This window comes from Equus caballus, chromosome 1 (assembly GCF_041296265.1).
Source record: "Equus caballus isolate H_3958 breed thoroughbred chromosome 1, TB-T2T, whole genome shotgun sequence".
Taxonomy (NCBI): domain Eukaryota; kingdom Metazoa; phylum Chordata; class Mammalia; order Perissodactyla; family Equidae; genus Equus; species Equus caballus.
The window spans coordinates 130,725,394-130,749,142 of record NC_091684.1 but is presented as its reverse complement, the minus strand read 5'-3'; the positions used below and the strand labels follow the sequence as shown (position 1 = coordinate 130,749,142).

Sequence of the window (23,749 nt, the reverse complement as noted above, 5' to 3'; positions counted from 1 at the left end):
GTTTGTAAAATTATACTCCCTTGAGGTACATATTATGTTTCTTTTGCAGCATCAATTTTATTTTGCCAATAATTTGTCATTGTTTTGATTATATTCTTAAAGTGTTAGTTATTATATAACATAAAATTAGAAAAAATAACTTTACTGTTATTTGAAGATGATAGACTCACATTTTACTTGAGATAGAGACTTAGAGGACACAGAAAGATAGGAGATATGAGTGGGGAAAAAAAATCAAAAGTGACCTCTAACTCAGCTGTCCTCCCTAGAAGTCTTGTTTGCCTTTCTCTTTATCCCCAGAAAATTCTTCATTGTTTGTCAGTCTCAGAGACAGATACTATCACTGAAAACTGAAATAGTAATGATTCTAGAGACCAGTTTATTTTAGCATAAATTTTTCTATTAAACTTACATACAGTCCCCTTTAAATAGGTGCTTCTTAATTCAGGTTGTGGAAGACAAAGTACAGTCATGCACTACACAACGACATTTTGGTCAACAGTGGACTGCATATATGACAGTGGTCCCGTAAGATTAGTACCATTAGTACCATAAGATGAGTACCATATAGTAGGCTATGCCATGAAGATTTGTGTTAGTTCTGTAGGGGAAAAAGAAATTTTCCTGGTTTCTTCTAGGTTCTTCTAGGTGGTCTAAGAATTAAATTGACATGAGACATTAACAGAAGATAAACAAAGTTCAATAACACGTATACATGGAGGAAACTCAGGAAAACTGAGTAACTCACCAAAATGGCTGAAGACCTCACCTTAAATACCATCCTCAGCTAAAGACAAAATAAGATGTTGGGGGTGGGGAGAGTCAGGGACTTCAAATGGATGAAGGAAGGCAATTCACATGTAGGTGAAATGGAGCAAACGTTTGGAAAACAAGTGTTTATTTGGCCACACAGAAACAGAAGAACACAGAGGGGAGCCCAACAAACAGGCTTTTCTAAATTCTTCCCTGTCTGCCACCTAGTTCATGTTATGCTAACATGATAGCTTACTTCCTGAGACAGGTTTTTTTTACCTGAATTCTTTTAGGCAGTTAAGGGAAAGGTAATAAGAAAAACTTTCTGAGTCTTTTGTTTCTTAAAAATAATCAGCCTAAAATAATTCTCATGTTAAAGAGATACATTTTGGTGTGGCAAATTTTGTTTCCCTCCAGTACACTCTATGATGTTTGCACAATGAACGTATCTCTGTCATTAAGCGATGCATGAGTCTATATTAGCCTATCATTGAAGTTTAAGATGATTAGACCTATCATCAAAACTCAACATATTAAAAATATCAATTTTTCCCAAATTAATATATAGATTTAACTCACTTCCTAAAACCCCGACAAGATTTTTCATATGTATATATATTTCTAAGAATTTGTATGGAAAGGCAAAGGAATTAGAATTGCTGAAACAATTTTGAAAAAGAAAAAATGAAAGGAATCACTCCACCCACTGCAAGCCATAGTAGTCAAGACTGGTATTGGCAGCAAGATAGACAAATAAATCAATGGAACAAAATAAATAATCCAGAAATAGTCCACACAAGTATAGCCAGCTGATTTTTAAAAAATCTTTTTTACAAAGGTGTAAGGGCAAGTCAATGGAAAATGCAATGTCTTTTCATCCAATGGTGCAGGAGGAATTGGGTATTCATGGGCAAAAACAAAGAACCTCAACCTAACTCTCACACCTTATACAAAAATTAACTCAAAATGGATCATAGATTTGAATGTAAAGTGTAAAACTATAAAATGTTTTAGAAGCAAACATAGAAAAAAATCTTTAGGACCTAGAGCTTGAGGAAGAGTAATCAGATATGACACCAAAGTACAATACATAAAAGAAAAATTGATGTCGGACTTCATCAAAATTAAAAACTTTTGCGCTGCAGAAGACCCAGTTAAAAGGAAGAGAATGCAAACGAGTCATATGGAAAATATCTAAATAACTCTCAAAACTCAACAGTTAAGAAAACAATCAAATTCAAAAATAGGCAAGAGACGTGAAGAGACATTTCACCAAAGAGGATATACTCTCTTTTAATGTCATTGGCAAGTAAGTACATGAAAAGATAATCAACAATCACTTGCTATTAGGGAAATGCAAATTAATACCGTGATGAACTAAATAATGGCAATAGCAACTGCTAGTGAAGATGCAGAGAAACTACATCACACATTGCTGGCAGGAATGTAAAGTGGTACAGATGCTCCGGAAAATGACTTGATAGTTTCTTTCAAAACTAAACATACACTTACCATTTGACCATTGACTTTGGACATTTATCTCAGTAGAGTGAAAACTTATGCCTGCAGAAAAACATGTTTGTGATTGTTCATACCAGCTTCATTTGTAATAACCACAAATTGGACCAACCAAAATGTCCTACAATAGGTAAATGGTTAAACTGTGTTGCATCCATACCATAGAATACTATATCCGCAATAAAAAGGAATGAACTACTAATACACGCCACAACTTGGATGGATCTCAAAGATACTATGCTGAGTGAAAAAAGCCAGTCTCAAAAGGTTACATGCTGTATGATTTCATTTATATAACATTCTCAAAATGACAGAATTATAGTGATGGAGAACAGGTTAGTTTTTGCCATGAGTTTGGGACTGTCGAGGGGTCAGTGGGTGTGTGTGGCTATAAAGACATAGCACAAGGGAGATCTTTACAGTGAAGGAGTAGTTCTGTATCTTGGTTGTGGTGATGGCTACAGTAACCTACATGTGTCATAAAATGACATAGAATACATATACATTCTACCAAGGTTAGTTTCTTTGTTTTAATATTGTATTTAAGTAAGATGTGATTATTGGGGCATTTTGTTAAAGGGTTTATGGGGCCTCTCTGTCCTATCTTTGCAACTTCCTATGAATTTCTATTTCAAAATGAAAAGTTAAAAAAGTAACCCTATCATAATTAATCAGTGTGGTCCAAAAAATTCAGTCCTGTAAAATACAAAGTCATGTTACTTCTGGCTTAATGAAATGACTGGAGTAAGCTATGTAGATACCAGTGAGGAGTTCTCAGGGTGCAGCTTTGAGTTCCAAATTCTTCCTATTCCATCTGATGGCAGTTGTCTACTTTGGCTTACATATTGTTGAGGACATTTCTGGGTCTTGTGGCTGGCAGGCAGACTTGCAGGACGATGGCACTGATTCCAAGAATCTCCCTGTTAGCAATTGTTTCATGAGCCTAATCTGAGGAGATTGGCCCAAGAGAGTATTAGGGGTGCTGAGATCCACCCTCCTGCTTCCTTGGGTTTCTGGGAGGCATTGCTTGCTATTTTCCCCTAAGTTCTCTCTCACTTCCACTATTCCTCCTCCACCATAAGAACTGTAGTGAGGCTTCCTTTGAGAACAGGGTTTGAATGAACTGTTGCAGTCAATTGCATAATATCCAAATATATATGATCAAATGTTTTACTTATTTATAACAGTTTTTCAGTCCAACGTTTATTGTATCTTAATATTCTGAGATTTTTAAAGTAAGAAGTGTTTCGTGTCCCCTTAAAAAGCTGCATAATATGAAGAAAAGCAAAAGCAGAACAAGAAAAGTTATCTCATCCTTGCTTTCTAAACCAAGGCCATAAAATTCAAAAGGATTCTGTGGATTCTTTTGGAGAGAATGTTGAGAGATCTTCTGGGTTATGCTCCTACCGTCAACGTAGCGGGACGATCAACCTACCTAACTGATGAAGTGAATTTCATGCCATTTTATATACTGATTCATTCATTCATTCATCATACATTTACTTGGGAAAAATAATATTTGCAAAAGGTGAAAAAATTTTAATTCACTTTATGCTAACATTGGTTTAAATGGTTTGCATTTATTATATCTCTCTTGGCTGTAAACATGTCACTGTGGTAGAGGATACAAAGAAGGATACAGTACAGGTCCTGTCCTCAGTGGCTTACTATATATAAATAGACAGATACATCAGTGTATCAAGTACTTAATGGAAGTATGAGCAGAGAGCTGTGCTGGTACTTTTCCCTGCAAGGGAAGGGTGAAGGAAGGCTTCCCAAAGCACAAAGGTATCCTTTGTGCTGAGTGTTACTGGATACATAGGAGTTTACTGCCCGGGAACAAGCTAGAGGAAAAGAATTCTAGGCAAAGGGAATAACATGTGCAGAGATATACTTACGTCCTCTAGGGAAAAAAAAGTCATAGACCTTTAAAGTTGAAGAGTTTATCCAAGATATTTTATTTCGACACTCTTGCTTTACACAAAAGGAAATGGAAGCTCTTAGAGGCAAATGTGCTTGCTCGATATCACTCAGAAATTACAGTATCACTTCAAGTATTCTTTCAAACTATACAGATCAAAATGTATTTTGGTCAGATATTACTTTACTCCAAGAAAGAAAGTTCTTCCTCAGAAGAATTCAGAATAACAAATATCTATTATCTCACCACCAAGAATTAATTGAATGCTGACATTTTGTCATCCTTGCTAAAAGAAGTGAAACAAATTAGAAACAGTTGAAATCCTCTTTGTATCACTCTCCAATCTCATTCCTATCCTTCCTTCTCCAGAGAAAATGCTTTATGATGTTGGTGAAAATATATTCTTTTGCATGTGTTCATAAACAATATATAGTACAAATGATGATATACTACATGTACATTTTGCATCTTTAATTAAAATGCAATATTAATTTAATTGTGTTTTTTCATATGAGCTCAAAATAAAATAGAGCACAGAAGAGTAGGTAATATACTCTGGTCAGTAGTGGAGATTTGCTGTTGCGTTATTGTTTTGTTCTCTTGTGTTCTCCTCTTGCTACCTAAAGTACCACTGACTTCTTGTTAAATCTGCATTGTGTTTTGGAAGAATGTAATTCCATCATTCTGTAGATTTTCAAATATATTTTTTAAGATTTTCATTGGAAAAACAATTATTTCTGTAGGCTTACATCTCCTCTAACATTAGATTTTAAAAATTCTTTTCTTCTGAGATAATTGTAGCAGAAATATTCTCTAGTAGAGTCAAATGACCAAGAAGTGACTGTATCATGTGTTAGAAATTCTCCCATTACAATATAGTAAGAAGCCAGTCATGCTGTGTGGGAAGAATTAACCTCTGAAAACCTCATGATGAGATGAACCAGGAAGAGGATGTTTGTCTGGACTTTGAGAAGAGCTTAGAATTCCTTTCACCAAGAGCTTGGCCCTGGCATGTGGGATGATGCAGGTAGAGATAGGAATCTGCAGCAGTTTTGAAGGAGAGGATTACTGTGGGTGTTGAGAACACATTTTGTGCCATTGTGCCAATTGTAATTAGCAATAGATGTTTTAAGTTAATGACAATCAACTGGAATACCACTAACCATATGAAATGTTTGAAGAGCATAATAAATGCAAAGAGCTTCCTTGTTTCTGTTAATAGAAGGGAAATTCACCCACCACATTCTTCTAACAGTGAAAAACTGGAAATCTGAAACAATGCTTGCCTGTAAAAGACAAACCAGTTATTCCCAATCCCACTGGTACTTTAAATCTGAAGTAATTGTCCCCATGTAGTAGCAACAGAATAATGGAGGAAAAAAATTAGTATGATCATTCTGGCTCGTACATTTTGAAGATTAACAATTCTGGCATATGGTCACAGGAAAGCTTATCTGAAAATGCCAAATTGTAAAAATGAAAGGAAACTTGATCCCTAAGAAACCCATTCTTCTTGGAGTCAGGCCCACCTTTTGTTTCCTTCCATTTGTTTGGCAGATAGAAAGGAAGGAAAACATGAAACATTCTGGTACTATAGTACTCTCCGATGATATGTAATGGCCATTGTATAACTGGTGTTAACACACAGGTAAATTTCACATGAGGAATGTTTAAAAGGAAACAACACAGATGCTTTGTTTAGTTGCAAAATTGGGAAATACACGGTCAGTATCTTTAGTTCCAGATACTTTTCTTAACTATTATTTTTTTCTACACCCCACTGCCCATCTGCCAAGGATGGAAATCACCTGGACTCCTGGATTCTCATGCACACCATCCCAAAATCATGAGGCAAGTGTCAAAGTTAAGGAAAAAAAAAAAGATGCCAACCACAATGAGATACCGCACCACATCCACAAGGATGGCTATAACCTGAAAAAAGGAAAATGGCAAGTGTTGGCAAGGATGTGGAGAAATTGGAACCTTCATACGTTGCTGGTGGGAATGTGAAATGTTTCAGCTGCTGTGAAAAACTTAGATGATCTCTCAAAAAGTTAAACATAGAATTAGCATATGAATTGAAAACAAGATCTCAAACAAATATTTGTACACAAATGTTCTTAGCAGCACTATTCACAATAGCCAAAAGGTGGAAACAACCCAAAAGTCCATCAAGATATGAACAAAACTTTGAGCCCATAAATTCAAAAACTTAAATGGAAAAATTTGTTGAAAGACCCAAACTATTGAAGCTCTCAAAAAACAGATTATCTGGATAGTCCAAATGTATTAAAGAAATTGAATTTGGAGTTTAAAACTTTCCACTAAAGCAAACTCCAGGCCCAGATGCCTTTCCTGGAAAATCTTACCGAACATTTAAGGAAGAATACCAATTCTACACACACTCAGCCAGGAAATAGAAAGAGCAGTTCCCAACTCATTTTATAAAGTCAATATTATCCTGAATATCAAAACAAGCCAGGGGCTGGCCTGTTAGCGCAGCAGTTAAGTGCACACGTTCCACTTTGGTGGCCTGGGGTCTGCTGGTTCCAATCCCGGGTACGGACATGGCACCGGTCATCAAGCCATGCTGTGGCAGGTGTCCCACATATAAAGTGGAGGAAGATGGGCACGGATGTTAGCTCAGGGCCAGAAAGAGGAGGATTGGCAGATGTTAGCTCAGGGCTGATCTTCCTCAAAGACAAAAACAAGCTAAAGACTACAAGATTGACAACTAACTACAGACATAGACAAAAATCCTATACAAAATATTAGCAAATCAAAACTAGCAATATGTAGAACAGATAATACGTTATAACTAAGTAGGCTTTATCCTGGGAATAGAAGGTTGTTTTAATCTTCAAAAATGAATCAGTACAATTCACATATGAGTAAACTAAAAGGAAAAAAACGATTATCTCAATAGTTAGATACTGCGTCAATTCATGATAAAGAACTCTCAGCAAACTAGGAATAGAAAGAATTTCCTTAACCTGATAAAAGGCAAATGTAAATATCCTACAGCTAATATCATACTTCATGATGAAAAACTGAATGCTTTCTTCCTAATATGGGAACAAAAGAAGGTTGTCACCTTTGTACTGGAGGTCATAGCCAGTTCTGTAAAGGAAGAGAAAAGAATATAAAAGGAATGCAGTTTGAACAGGAAGAAATAAAACTCTAGTTGCAAATGAAATAATTTTCTATGTAGAAAATCCCAAAGCTTCCACCCCAAAAGTCTGTTAGTACTACTAAGCAAATTTATCAAAGTCACAGAATACAAAGTCATTGTATAAAAATAAATCTTAGTTCTATATACTAGTAATTAATAATTGGAAGTTGAAATTTTTAAAACCACCATTTATAATAGTGCTATTATTATGAAATATGGGTATAAATCAAATAAAATATGTGCAACATCTGTGCACTGGAAACCTACAAAGCACTGATGAAAGAAATCAAAGAGGGTCTCACTAAATGGAGAATGATACTGTCCTCAACTATTGGAAGAGTCAATATTGTTAAGATGTCAGTTCTCCCAAATTGTTCTATAGATTGAATGAAATCCCTATCAAAATTCCAGCAGGAATTGTTTTGTCAGTTGACAAAGCTGTTTCTAAAATTTATTCAGAAAGGCAAGAGAATTAGAAAAGCCAAAACAATTTTGAACAATTTTTCAATTGTTCTCTCTCAGGAACAGAGTTGGAGGACTCAGACTACCTGATATCATTACTTAGGATACAACTGCAGTAATCAAACAGTGTATTATTATATTATTGTTAAAATAATAGACACATAGATCCATGGAAAAGAATAAACAGTCCAAAAATAGACCTATACTTATATGGTCAGTTGATTTTTGACAAACATGCAGAAGCAATCCAATGAAAAAAGATTAGGCTTTTCAACAAATGGTACTAGAACATTTAAAAACAAAACCAAAAGGAAGCAAAAGGTCCTTGGACTGTACCTTGACCTAGGCCTTAGAGATAAATGAGAGAAAGGATCCACCTTGTAGAAGCAGAGGAAGTAATAAGACTCCCATGAAAATTGAAACATCAAAATGATATAGGGAATTATTGCAGGACAGTTTAATCATTTGGGACTGAGGAGCATTATGTACTGTAGAAAATGTGTATACATGATAAATAAGTAAAGATTTATTTAATCCACTAGCTTAATAAGCACTCTGCTATTCACAGAGCACTGTGTTGGATTGGAGGGGCATTAGAAAAGTCCTTGAGGGAATCATATATAAACAATAACAAAACAGTAAGTGCTACCATAGTGGTGCCAGGGAAGCCCAGAGTGGGGGAGCAGCTAATATAATCCCGAATGGGTTTCCCCTGCTAGTCCACTGAGCTGAGTGCACTGAAGAGTGTTAGTTGATCTACTGTCTCTCTTTTTTTTTTTAAGAGTTTATTTGTCCTTTTTCTCCCCAAAGCTCGCCCGGTACATAGTTGTGTATTTTTGGTTGTGGGTCCTTCTAGTTGTGGCATGTGGGATGCCGCCTCAGCATGGCTTGATGAACAGTGCCATGTCCGTGTCCAGGATCCCACCAGTGAAAGCCTAGGCTACCAAAGTGGAGCGCACGAACTTAACCACTTGGCACCAGGGCCGGTCCCAGTCCAATGTCTCTTTGAGGACTTTGAGAAATTGTTGTTGATTTGATAGTCAGCTAAAATCCAATAAGGGATCTCTTCCATCTGCTGCCATTTGAATCTGTATTAGTTACCTCAGGCTCAAATAATAGAGAAAGCAAAGGAATCTGATGTGGTTTCCTTTTATCCTTCCTTTTAACTGTCATTGGATCTGCTTTAAAGGGAGTAGTCTTTCTCTTGCCTCTAGTCACAGACCATTCTGTACAAGCTCTATCACACAAGGAAAGCAGCAAAGGAGTTTTTTCAGAGACTGCCAAAGCTCTGTAGGAATGAAGGATCACTTTTTCCCCCCACAAAGGAGTCTCCCTAGTACTTCACGCATGTGGAAAAGAGAAGTTGGAGTTGTGTGTGATCACTTTGGCCAACCTTCTGCAGGTTTCTAATGCACATTCCCATCTCTCTTTGAAGAATTATTCATTGCAACTTCTCACACTTTCCTTAAAGCGAGTACTACTTTTATTCTCCCCCAGTCTTATATCACATAGCAAGAGCGTTGGTGGAAATTGCTTTTCCATAAAAAGAACTGTGCCTCCTACTCTTCAAATGCCACTGATTAAGAAAATCATTGATTGATTTATCCTGGGGAATAAATTAGATTTTCCCCTGAGAGTGGAAAAAATAAATAATGGGATGTAAAGAATGAAGATGGCTGTGTGTTATGAGGAAAATGTTTGTGCAGTTGCCATGGAAATAGCATGTAGGCATTCAAACCAGAAGCTTATATCTGTATATTTGCCAAATATAAATCAGATGTGAGTTGCATTCGTTCTCCTTCTTGGCTCAAATTTAGTCTGACATATGTGGTTATGTAAAATATGCTCCTGCTTTAACATATTTGGTTAATATTTGCAGGAAACAGGCAATACGAGGAGCCACCATGTTTTAAGCTTATATATTTGAAGCATAGAAATAAAACTAGAGGAAACGATTCTCAGCAAATGATTCCTAAAAACAAATAACAGCACGATCAGAGTGCCAGTAGCTGGGCTTTCCTGTGACATTCATAATTAACAGAGCTAATTAATATTTTCTTAATGAAACATTCACAATGTTGGACCTAATTAGTACTAGCTAATTGTTTGGCAGTAATGTCAAATTCTGAAAATGCAGTTTGAGACTTTAGTCTTATTTTAATGTATGTGATTTCTTTTTACAAGTAGAATAAAACACAATAGGCAGTGCTGCTGAGTTGTTATTACCCTTTTCACTCACAAGACATCAGCATTCAATTTCATGCTTTATAAGTGAGTCATGACAGAAATCTAGAGAGGGCATATATGAATTTTGAGGATATGGAAAATTTGACAGAATTTTCCAGAACTTGAACTTTTTTCACTAATTCCGAAGATAATATAGACAATGCAAAAACCCTACCTGCAGCCACGGGGTTTTAATGGGCTTACAAACCAGAACAATAGGAAAATATAAAAATGATTAGAATATGCTCCATTCCTGGAAATTAGAGTTACCCACTTAATTCCAACACCTCATTTTTTTATGCCACCTTTCTTGGCCATTTTATAGCCCATAAGTTTATCAATACTCTGTGTATTTTCTCCTCTCTTAGATTTCCTCTAAGACATATTATGTACTTTGTAAGCAAATAGCCTAGAGGCTTAATGTCTTATTAAAGCAGTAACTGCTTATAAGTTTCAATAAATATAACTAATTTATTGAGACCAAAGAGTTACACAGATAGAACAATAGGAAAGGGCTAATCAGAGAAAGTTTTGCAGAGGAAGTAAATTTTGAGTCAAAATTTAAAAATAAAAGACCTTTCTGAGGGCATTTTGACAAATGTATATCAAAAGTTTTTAAAATCTATGTACCTATATAACTTAAGGAGATAAAGATATTTGCAAGGATTAAATTAGGAGGGTGTTCACTAAAGCATATTTATACTAGAGAAAATCTGGAACAACTTAAACATCAAAATATAAAGAAATGGATAACTGATTTTAGGGTAAATCTAGAAAATGAAAGAATATACTGCCATTTAAAATGATGTTATAAAAGAATGTTTATTGATATGGGAAAATTTTCATGGTATATTGTTCAGTAGAAAAAAAACAGAATTTTGATTGGAATTATATTAAATCTGTAGATCATTCTGGGGAAAATTGACATTTTTACTATGTTTGCTCTTCCAACCAATGAACATAGTATGTCTCCATTTATGTAAGTCCTTAATTTCTTCCATTCATGTTTTATAGTTCTTAGCATACAGCTGCTGTACCTGTATTCTTAGATTTATACCAAAGGATTTCGTTTTTATTCTTTTTTCTAGAGCTGTTCTAAAAGGTATTTTTTAAAATTTTTAGTACCCATTTGTGTATTGCTTGTATGTAGAAATGCAGTTGATTTTTGTGTGTTGACCTGTATCCTGCAACCTTCCAATACTCACTTACTAATTCTAAGAGATTTTTTGTAGATTCTTTGGGATTTTCTGTGTACACAACTTCAGTGTCATCTACAAATTGGCACAGTTTTAGTTCTTCCTTTCCAATCTGTGTCTTTTTCTTGCCTTATTTGCACTATCTAGGACTTCCAGGATAATACTGAGTGTACATCCTTGCCTAGTTCCCTACTGTGGGGGGAAAGTGTTCAGTTTTTCACTACAATGTTAGCTGTAGGTTTTCATATATGCCCTTTAAACATGTGGAAGAAGTTCTCTTCTATTCCTGGTTGGCTGAGAGTTTTCATTATGAATGGGTGTTGGATTTTGTCAAATAAATTTTTTATATCAGTTGGTATGACTAGATTTTCTTCTTTGGGCTGTTAGCATGGTGGATTGCATTGATTAATTTTTGAATATTGAATTTGACTTACATTCCTAGAATGAACCCCACTTGTTTATGGTTCATTATTCTTTTCATGTATTGTTGGATTTGATTTTCTAACATTTTGTTGAAGGCTTTTATATTTATTTTCATGAGAGATATGGGTCTAGTCTTGATTGATTGAAATTTTTTTTTCATACTGTTTTGCCTGGTTTTGGCATCAGGGGGAAGTAGATCTCATAAAATGAGTTGGAGGTATTCCCTCCTCTTCTGTTTTCTAGACTAGATTGTCCAAAATTGCTGCTCCAAAATTGCTGCTATTTGTTCTTTAAATGTTTGGTAGAATTTGACAGTGAAACCGTTTAGTCCTGGAGGGGTGTGTATGTGTTCAAGGAAGGCTTTCAACTACAAATTCGCTTTCTTTCATAGTTACGGGGCTATCTGTGTCATCTGAGGTGAGTCTTGGTAGCTTGTGATTTTCAAGGGATTGATTGATTTTATCTAACTTGTCAAATTTATGTGTGTAGAGTTGTTTCTAGTCTTCCCTTTTTATCTTTTCTTAATATCTGCAAGGTCTGTAGTGATATCTCATCTTTCATTCCTGATATTGGTAATTTGTGTCCTGTCTCTTTTATTTGTCAGTCTTGCTAGAGATGTATCAATTTTATTAATCTTTTCAAAGAATCAGCTTTAGGAGCCAGCGTGGTGGTGTAGTGGTTAAGTTTGTGTTCTCCACTTGGGTGGCCTGGTGTTTGTAGGTTCAGATCCTGGGCGTGGACCTACACACCGCTCATTAAGCCATACTGTGGTGGCATCTTACATACAAAATAGAGGAATATTGGCACAGATGTTAGCTATGGGCCAATCTTCCTCACCAAAAAAAAAATAGCTTTAGGTTTTATTGTTTTTCTCTTTTCTATTTCAGTTATTTCTATGCTTATCTTTATTATTTTCTTACTTCTGCATGCTTTGGGTTTATTTTGGTCTTATTCTAGTTTTTTCATGGTGGAATCTTAGATTATTAGATTATTGGTTTCAGACTTTTCTTTTGTAATAAAAGTGTTTAATACTGTAAGTTTCCCTATAAGCACTGCTTTAACTACCTCCCACAAATTTTGAAAGTTTGTAATTTATTTTTGTTCAGTTCAAAATATTTTCTAATTTCCCTTGAATCTTTCTCTTGAATCATGGATTATTTGTTTAGACACTTTCCAAGTGTTTCGAGATTTTCTTGTTAACTTTCTGTTATTAATGTCTGTTTTTATGGTCAGAAAACATTCTTTATGATTTCTATTCTTTTAAATTTCTTAAGTTTTCTTTTATGACCTGGGTGATGGTGTATCTGGTGAATGTACTTGAAAAGTATATTATACTGTTGTTGGATGAAGTGTTCTGTAAATGTCAATTAGATTAATTTGGTGGATGGTGTTGTTTAGCTCTTCTATATCCTTGCTGATTTTTTTTATCCACTATTGTTTACTGAGGGAGTAGTGTTGAAGTTTTCAACTGTAACTGTAGGTTTGTCTGTTTCTCCATTCAGATCTGTCAATTTTTGCTTCTTGTATTTTGACTCTCTGTTGTTAGGTTTATACACATTTGAGTTGTTAAGCCTTCTTGGTGAATTGACATTTTCATCATTATATAGGTTCCTCTTTATCCTTGTTAATTCTCTTTACTCTGAAGTCTACTTGATAATATAACCACTCCAGTTTTATTTTGATTAGTGTTTTCATATTATATCTTTTTCCTTTTAACCTACCTATATCATTAAATTTGAAGTGAGTTTCTTGTACATACCAAATAATTGGGTCATGATTTTTTAAATCTATTCTGATTATCTCTTTTAAGTGGCATGTTTATACTATTTGCATTTAATGTAATTGACATATTTGAATTTACATCTGCCATTTATTTTCTGTTGGTTCCCTCTGTTTTTCATTCCGTTTTCCCTTCTCTGCCTTGTTTGAACATCTTTTGATATTCCATTTAATATATGTATTGTGTTTTTTACTACATCTTTGTAAAAAAATTTTTTGGTGGATGCTCTAGGGATTACAATGTACATACTAAACTTCTTATATCCACTTAGACTCAATATTTTACCACTTCAAGTAAAATGTAGAAGCTGTATGACCATATAACTGGCTGTATCTTTTCCCTCTTTATGTTTCCCTTATATATTATACTCCATGTATTGAAAATATCAGACAATATTATAATTTTTTGCTTTCAGCTGTCAAACATATTTTAAAGAACTTGAGACAAAAATAGTTTGTTATGTTTATCCAGGTATTTATCATTTCTCTTTCTCATTCTTTATTCCTAATCTTCCAGATTTCCTTGTGATAGCATTTCTCTTTGCCTGAACAACAGAAAAAGCAGTTCTTTTATAGCGTATCTGCTGGCAGCCTTTTCTCTTGTTCTCCTTTATCTAAAGTTTCTTTATTTGACATTTATACCTGAAGTACGTTTTTGTTGAATATAGAATTCATGGTTGACAGTTCTTTTCTTTCAGCACTTTTAAAATATTGTGCCACTTCCTACTGGCCTTCCCCAATTCCTGATGAGAAATCTATAGTCATTCAAATCAATTCTGTAAGGGTATTGTTTTTCTTTGACTGGTTTCAAGCTGTGTTTCTGTCTTTAGTTTTCACCAGTTGATTATGATGTCCTGGTGTGGATTTCTTTGAGCTTATCCTTTGTTGAGTTCACTGAGCTTTTTTAATCCATAGGTTTATGTCTTTTACCAAATTTGGGAAGTTTCAGACATCATTTCTTCCACTATTTTTTTAGCACCATAATAGCACCATAATCTGTTTCCTTTCCTCATGGGCCTCCAGTAACATCGATGCTAGACGTTTGGTTATTTTTCCACAGGTCCCTGAGGCTCTCTTCAATTTTTATTCCTCAAATTTATTTCTCTCTATTGTTCAGATTGTATAATTTCTATTGAACTATCCTCAAGTTCACTGACTATTTCCTTTATCATCTACTTTGGAGCCCTCCTAGTGAGTTTTTAAATTTAAAATGTATTTTTCAATTCCAAAACTTCCATTTGGTTGTTCTTCATATCTTCCATTTCTTTGCTGGGACTTTCTGGCTTTCCATTTGATTCAAGAGGTTTTACCCTTACATTTTCAAGTTGTTTTTTTTTTTAATAGCCACTTTAATGTCTTTGTCAGAAATATCTGTGATATCTTAACATTGGCATCTGTTGATTGTCTTTTCCCATGGGGTTCTTCATATGTCAAGTAATTTTGAATATCCTGGGCATTTTGAATATTATGAGTCTCTGGGCTCTGAGTTATTAATAACGTTCAAGCAGTCTCCTATTTTCATTCCTACAACAAGTCCTTGCCTGCAAATTCTGTTACCTAAGACATGACATGATTCTTACTGGTTTCTTCCTCTTCCTCTTCCCTCCCCAGGCACTTAGCGTTTAGTTTCCTTTGGTCTGCTAATTTACTTCATTCTCTCAGATAGTTATTTAGTACTCATAATGTGCTAAGCACAGTTACAGGCACTGAGGATTCATTAAGGAATAAAACAGACAAAAATACCTACCTTCATGGAGCATATATTCTAGTGGGGGGAAACAAATGTCAACAATAAACCTAATAACTTACATTACCCATTAGTAATCTTCTCTCTGCAAAAGTATAGTATGATAGTGAGATTGGAAGTAGTAGACAGGGTAGAGGTTGAATTTTTTAAATAGGTTGGTAAGGATAGGACTCATTGAGGAGGGGATATTTGAGCAAATACTTGAACCTGTTCATCTACTTTCCAGCTTCTAAAATTTCATTGACAACTCTCAAATGATATTGTCTCCTCTCTTGTTTACTGTTTACTTTTCCTATAGTGGAGTTTTGGAGCCAAGAAAAATTGTGTGTCCGACCAAAAGTTCTATAACAGTAATTCTATAGAAAACTAAGCAGAACAATATTTATGATTACTGGTTGTTTATCCCTCAGGGTATTTCGTCTTATATTTTCCTAAGTGAAATAAAAGATAATTTTTTGTAATGCAACTGTAATCGTTTGCTTCTCGTAATTTCTGAATCTTTTTTGCTGTGTGTCCTCTTTGAGCAAGACCCAGAATAGTTATAATAACTTTGCTAGTAAGAGGCACCAGAATTTTTTCTTAATCATTTATTTATTTTTATTGAGATAAAATTGACTTAACATAAAGTTAACCGTGTTAAAGCCACAATTCAATGGCATTTAGTACCTTCACTATGTTGTGCAACCACCACTTCTGTCAAGTTGCAAAACATTTTCATCACCCCAAAAGGAAACCTCTTATCCTTTAAGCAGTCATTCTCCATTCCCATGCTCCCCCAGCCTATGTCAACTCCTATTCTGCTTTCTATTTGTATGGTTTTACCTGTTCTCTATATTTCATATAAATGGAATCATACAATATGAGGCCTTTTGTGTCTGGCTTCCTTAAATTAGCATGATGTTTTTGAGTTTCATCCATGTTGTACCGTGTTTCAGTACTTCATTCATTTTTATGGCTGAATGATATTTCATCATATGTATTTACCACATTTTGTTTACCCATTCATCTTTCAGTAGACACTTGAGTTGCTTCCACCTTTTGGCTGTTGTGAATAATGCCACTATGAACATTCACATACAAGTATCTGTTTGAGTCCCTCTTTTTGGTTCTTTGGGGTATATACCTAGCAGTAGAATTGCTGGGTTGTATTGTAAGTCTATGTTTAACATTGTGAGGAACTGCCACACTGTTTTCCACAGTGGCTATACCATTTTACATTCCCATCAGCAATGTGTGAGACCCACATCATCACCAATCCTTGTTATTTTTTGTTCTTATGATTATGGCCATCCTAGTGGATTAAAGTGGTATCTCATTGTGATTTTGATTTGCATTTTACTTATGACTGATGACAGTGAGCACCTTTTCATTTGCTTTTTGGCCATTTTGTGTCTGTTTTGGAGGAGTGGATTCAAGTCCTTTGCCCATTTTTAAATTGGGTTACTTGTCTTTTTGTTGTTGAATTATGAGAGTTCTTTCTTTATATATCCTGGATACAAGCCTTTTATTACATACATGATTTCCAAATATTTTCTCCCATTCTGTAGGTTGTCTTTTCACTTTCTTAGAAGTGTCTTTTGATGCACAAAAGTTTTTAATTTTGATGGAGCCTAATATATGTATATTTTCTTTTGTTGCTTGTGCTTTTGGTGTCATATCTAAGCATCAATTGCCAAGTCCAAAATAATGAAGTTTTCCTCTGTTTTCTTCTAAAAATTTTATAGTTTTAGGGCTTACATTTGGGTCATTGATGCATTTTGAGTTAATTTTTGCATATAATATGAGGTAGGGGTCCAGCTTCATTCTTTTACGTGTTGATATTAATTGTACCAGCACTATTTTTTGAAGAGACTATTCTTTTCCCCATTGAATGGTCTTGGCACCCTTGTCAAAACTGAGTTGACCATGGCTGGGTTTATTTCTGGACTCCCAATTCTATTCCCTTTGTCTGTCCTTATGGCAGTACCACACTGTTTTGATTACTGTAGCTTTGTAATAAGTTTTGAATTTGAAGAGTATGAGTCTTCCAACTTTGTTTCTCTTTTTCAGGATTGTCTTGGTTATTCAGGGTCCCTTGAGAATCCATATGAATTTTACAGTCAGCTTGTCAATTTATACATAAAGGGCAGTTAAGATTTTGATAGGGAATGCATTGAACCACCAAATCAATTTGGGGAATGTTGACATCCTAACCGTATTAAGTTTTCCAATCCGTGAACATGAGATGTCTTTCCATTTATTTAGATTTCCTTTAATTTTTCTCAGTAATGTTTTGTGGTTGTTATTGTACAGTCTTGCACCTCCTTGGTTAAATTTATTCCTAAGTATTTTATTCTTTTTTATGCTATCGTAGATGGAATTGTTCTCTTAATTTCATTTTCAACTTGTTCATTTTTAGTGTATAGAAATACAACTGATTTTTGTGTGTTGATCTTGTATCCTGCAACTGTGCTACATTCTTTTATTAACTCCAGTAGTTTTTCGTGTGTGTGTTCTTTAGAATTTTTTTTCTATCAGATCATGTGATCTGTGAGTAAAGATAATTTCAGTTCTTCCTTTTCAGTTTGCATGGCTTTTATTTTTTTCTTGCCTAATTGCTCTGGCTAGAATGTCCAGGACAATGTTGAACAGCAGTGGTGAAAGTGGGAATCCTTGTCTTGTTCTTGATCTTAGGGGGAAATCTTTCAGTCTTTCACCATTGAATATAATGTTAGCTATTGGTTTTGCATAAATGTCCTTGATTGTGTTTTTCACTCTTACGTTTAAGATATTAGGGTTCCAGTTACTTCACATCCTTTACAGAATTTGGTATTGTTACAATGTATCATTTTAGCCATTCTAGTCAGTTTGTAGTGGTATTTTGTTGGAATTTTAATTTGCTTTTCACTGATGACTAGTGACTCTGAACACTTCTGTGTGCTTATTGGCCATAGAATTTGTTTTTGAGGGAGTCTCATATATTAAAAATCAATGTCAGATAATTTACCATGTAAATGTATATTCAGTACAGCAGGAGTCAGGACTTCTTAATGTTTAGTGTAGGCCTCTAAATTAAGTTGTTATTATCAATTTGACTGTTAGTACTGCTGTGGATCTACTTTTATAGTAAAGATTTGAAAAATTAAGACCTATTTTGTAATGTATATGAACATTAATAATTTATGAACATTTAAACAATTTGAAGAACTGAAAGAAAATAATTTTTCTCTGTTGTCGATAGGTGAATAATTGTAGCTGTATTTGGACATGAGTTTAAACTTTTTAAAGAATTCAGGAAGTTATGTTATGGCAAGTGGCATACTTGTTCTTCTGAATGATACAAATGATAAAGGTATGCACATTTACTTATCAGCAAATTGGTATCATTGTGTTTGGCTAATGATCTTAGCATCCCTGAAAATGGAGCTGTCTCCAGCTGGCTATAATTAGGATTAGATTGTTTCATGCATCAGGGACACTAAAGTTGCTTTAATTCCTGGGTCCCACAGCTTTCTAGTTATTCTGCTCATTTCCTGCAACTTCAAAATGCCCATCTATTTCTCAGAAAATATTTGAATGAGTGCAAATAGAAACATATAACCAGGCTGCCATTATTATTAGCTGTTTTTACTCTCAGATATTGAAATGTAGGATTGAAGAATGGCTCAGAAACCTTGTAATAGCCTAGAGAGTTGTCCTTTGAAATGAAATGCACTGAAGTAAGAATGTTAAAAGAGCCCAGGGGATACAATGAAATGTGACAGGAACACTCTGTAAAGTCCACAGTCTCTCTCAGCTTGGAATATCTGGCAATGATTGTCAACTCCAATGAACAATTTTGTGACATTTGGAATTAAATTTTAGTCATTGTAAGATTTTATGAAAGGACGTCCTGTTTTACTTGATCTCTTTTTTAATGCCGTGTTTTTTTGTCTGCTTACTTATAAATGGCTTTAGAAGAGCTAACAATTATTAAGCATTTGCTATTTGCTGTGCCTGATGTTAGTCTTGCTTCTTACATTATCTCTAATCTTCACCACAATCTTGTAAACCCAATTTACAGATGAAACAAAGGCTCAAAAAATTGTTTCTTGCCTAAAGTCACAGTGCACAGTAGTGATTTGAGCTCAGATTTGTCTGGTCCTTAAGCCTGTAGTTTTTCCACTATGCCAGTGGTTCTCACTTCAGTTCAGTTAAAACAGGATTTCTGGGGTTAGACTTTAATATGTTTTTGCAGCTCTCTTAGGTTAATAATATGCATCTAGGGTTATAAACCACTGGATAACACCCTGTGCTTACTATTATAAGATCATACTTCAATAGAAAGGAAAGTATAGTGAAAGAACATATTTTCCTTTAAAAGTATGTACAACGTTGTCCGTTTATCTCTGCCAAAACATATCTGTTTGAAACTTCCAGTGCAAGATGGTACACTGAGAACATGCTGAAGCCTCCCTTTGCTACTTCACATCCCTAAAAATAATCCTTTCCTCCCCCTCCCAAAAATATACAGTATCAATCAAACACAACAGCAATAGGAAAGAAAAAGAGCAAAATTGGCCAGAAACCATGAAGGACCTCTTAAAAATGGGATTGGAATGCAAATAAGAACCGTAATCTAAAACATGCACAGGACTGGAATACTGTGAAAGATATAAATGACTATAGGGGTGCTTTATGTCTAGTCTGCTGCACAAGCAGCCATGTGGATCCACCTTTCCCCACCTTCATTTCTCCTTGGTGTGTGTCAAACAAAACCAGGCCATGTGGGTCCTTTAAAAGCCAAAGCAGTACTCAGATGTTGTCAATATCCAGAAAGGATAGGTACCACCAAAATATTCCCCATATTCATTACCCACTGGAAAATTTTGCCCCTCCTTTAAAGACAATAGTTCTTTAATCACATACATCAGTCACAGACTAATAAGATATCTCTAAAGCCTAAACAAAGATGAATTCACAGCCCCAAATCACAAACTATTTCAAGAAACTAATACTATAAAGGAGGGTACCAAACTATACAAAAGAAAAAACCCAAAGAATCAGAGTTAATAGAGACAGCAAAACAGAAGTTTAGAATAAATATGTTATCCTCAGAGACATGCAGGATGACACTGCATTCACTGAAAAAAGGAAAATTTTAGAGCTTTTTGAAGTTAAGAACAGTTTAAAAGGAAGGACAAAGAATTGGAAGGAAAAATGTAAATCTAGAGACATGGAGTTATCCGTTTACCTTCATATATGCTTAGAGAGATGTGTGGAATGATATTCAACTAATGTTAACACTTTTTCTTTCTGGGTAATGGGTTATTGGTTGGCTTGTTGCTTGCTATTTTGTACTCTTTGTATTGCTTAAAATTTTTATGGAAGCATGTTTCACTGTATAAAAATTATTTGCTTAAATAAAAGAATTAAATAATTGAGTTAAAAATTTTCAAAAGGAATGATAAAATAATTCAAAGAAAATAAAGGTCCAAATTAATAAGGATAAAAGCAGAAATCCAACAGCAGTGTTGATTGATTAAAAAAAATCTTAGCAAGTCTGAAAAAGAAAGAAAAGATACTAATCAATATTAGAAATTAAAAAGGACGCATAACTAAAGATACAGAAATTTGTATAGTTATAAGAACTCTATGTACAAGTTTATAATAATAAAATATGAAAGCCTAGGTTCAGTGGGTAATTTTCAGAAATATAAGATTTATTCAAATTGTCACAAGAAGAGGTAAAGACCTTTGATTAACTTAATAAGAAGAAATTGAGAATAAGTTTAAAGATTTGTCCCTACAATGGCCCAGGTTTTATAGGTGAGTTCTAGGAAGCTTTAAAAGAAATCTTATGTAAACTTGCATGTTGTATACAAAAGATAGGATCCTACCCAACTGGTTTATGATGCTAATATAACACTAATACTCAAACCAAAGAGGGACATAGAAAAGAAAAAAAGAAAAAGAAAAAGAAAACTACAAGGCTGTCTCACTTCTGGAGATAGTACTAAAAAATCATAAATATGGGGCTGGCCCCATGGCCAAGTGGTTAAGTTTGCACACTCTGGTGCAGGCGGCCCAGTGTTTCGTTGGTTCAAATCCTGGGTGCGGACATGGCACTGCTCATCAAACCACGCTGAGGCAGTGTCCCACATGCCACAACTAGAAGGACCCACAACAAAGAGTATACAACTGTGTAATGGGGGGTTTGTGTAGAAAAAATAAAATTTTTAAAAAAGAAAAATCATAAAATATTAGCAAATTGAATTCACCAATGTATTATTTACATAGAATTTATCCCAAGAATGCAAGGATTGTTCAGCATTATAAAATCTATTTGTGTAATATACTTTGTTGGTTATTAGAGGAGAAATATGTGCAGTTATCTCAATAATGCCTGCAAAAAGCACTCAATAAAATGCAACAGTGTGATTCTGGCATAGGGTAAGACAACTACATCAATAACAGAGTAAAGATTCTGAGACAGACCCATGTATATCTCCCAATTTAAGTGTACAATAAATGTATTTTAAATCAATATTTAAAGAATGGACTATTCAATGAAAGGTATGCACTTAGAAAGATATATTAAATTCTTCACTCCATTCAAAAAAATAAATTCTAAATGTAATAAAAATCTAAATATAAGAAACATTTTGCAAATGTTAGGAGAAAGTGTTTATGACCATGAAGTAAGGAAGGTCTTCAAAAGCCATATTTAAAAAGATTAAGTTTAGATATAAATAAAAATTTCTTTATGACAATTGGCACTTTAAAAAGTTAAAAGGATAAGTACCAGAATTAAAACATATTTTCAATGGATAAAATAGAGCAAGTATTTATATGCATAATAAGAAAAAGGAAGGAGGAAATAAGAAAATGGGCAAAGAATATGAGCAGGGAATTCAAAGAAAAGAAAATAGCCAATAAACATTGAGAAAGATTTTCAAGCTCACTAATAGTCAGGGAAATACTAATTTTAAAGACAGTAAAATTGTTTTAATCTACCAGATTGGCAAAAATTTTTAAAGTTGATATTTCAGTGGTAGCAAGTATGTGAAGAAATGGATACTCTCTAAGTATTTGTAGTGTTGTAAAATTGTAAAGCCATTATCTAGAGGAATTTGGCAGTATTTTGTGTACCTGGTAGAACTCCTAAGGAACTCTGAAATACATTCTTATTTAATCCTGAGGCTGTACTTTGTCCTGTTTTACCTGTGAGGAATAGAACTCAGAGAGGACACATGGCAGAGTTGGAAGTTTTACCCAGTTCTCCTAATGCCAGAGCAGTGTTCTTTGTACTCCAAGATTGTTCCTAGGGTGAAGGAATAGCCCGGAGGCTTAGAGGTAGGTCAATACACGTCATGTCTGGGAAATGGTTACGTAGTCCTTCATAATTAGATGGTGGTTGAAGGGAATGCACTGAGAGATAGGACTGGAAAAATAAGTTGAGTTAAAATCATGAAGAGTTTTGAATACCCTAACAAGGGGGTTAGGTTTTTGAGCAGTGACTAATAATAATGTAAAGAGTAGCTTAGAAAGAGAGAGATTTGAGAGTGACGTCAGCAACATGGCAGCGTGAGCTCACCCGGGACTCTCTCCCCTCCAAATTACAACCAAAAAGAGCAACTGCTTTCCAACCAAAAAAAAATCCTAATAACAGAAATCATCAGAGACCCACAGCAGCCAAACAACAGAGGGCAGAGAGGCTGGAGCCGCCCTTGAAGGAGCTGGAACAGGGTAAGAGAGAACTTTGTTCCCTCTGCTGGAAACTGGGATCACTGCCGTGGGTGCGGGAAGGAGTGGGGGAGGGGCTGCACATCCGGGTTCATCCAGGACTCTCACTGCCTGTGCAGTGGAAACCCTCTAACAGGGGAAAGCTTTCGTGTGGGGCAACCCCATCAAGCCAGGACCCCGGGAGACCAGAGAGCGACCGCTGATCTGAATCCAGGTCAGCACGCAAGAGAAACTGCCCCTCCTCCCCTGCCTGCCACCATCATGGCTGAAGGCGGAGGGGTCAGAACGCCCAGATCTCAACCCCCATCTACTGGGGACAGGCTGTAACTGCAACCAAATAATAGCATCATGGGCAAAAGCCACTCCTCTACCATCCAGCGATTTATAAAAGCTGCATTCCACAAGAAAAACAATAAAAACACAGAAGTATGTCCTAAGGACTTGTAAATAGGTAAACTAAGTGAAGATGAGTTCAAAATAGCTATCATCAAAATATTCAATGAGGTAAAGGGAAATACAGAGAAACAAGTCAATGAGTTCTGGAGTTACTTCACAAAACACATTGAAACTGTAAAGAAGAATCAATCAGAAATACTAGAGATGAAAAATACAGTGGATCAGATACAACAGAATACGGATGCCCTCAATGCCCATATAGACACCATAGAGGAGAAAATTAGCATAATCGAAGATAGACAGGCTGCATGGCTCTGGACAGAGGAAGAAACAGAACTAAGAATTAAGAAAAATGGAGAAAATCTCCGAGAAATAGCTGACTCAATGAGAAAATGCAACTTAAGAATCATGGGAGTTCCTGAGGGTGTGGAAAAGGAAAATGGAGCTCAGTG

The 23,749-nt window shown here is 35.0% G+C and overlaps 1 protein-coding gene across 7 annotated transcripts in view; it reads left to right on the top strand.

The window, feature by feature from the left end:
* PEAK1 (pseudopodium enriched atypical kinase 1) overlaps positions 1 to 23,749 on the top strand; it is a 296,044-nt gene that overhangs the window by 143,296 nt on the left and 128,999 nt on the right. For 3 of the 7 annotated variants that reach the window (XM_070232875.1, XM_070232881.1, XM_023653068.2), the window contains exon 3: positions 18,418 to 18,528. The exons of the other annotated variants lie outside the window; for them this stretch is intronic. The gene's annotated coding sequence lies outside the window, so the exon portion shown is untranslated. The remainder of the gene's footprint in view (positions 1 to 18,417; positions 18,529 to 23,749) is intronic. 7 annotated transcript variants of the gene reach the window in all.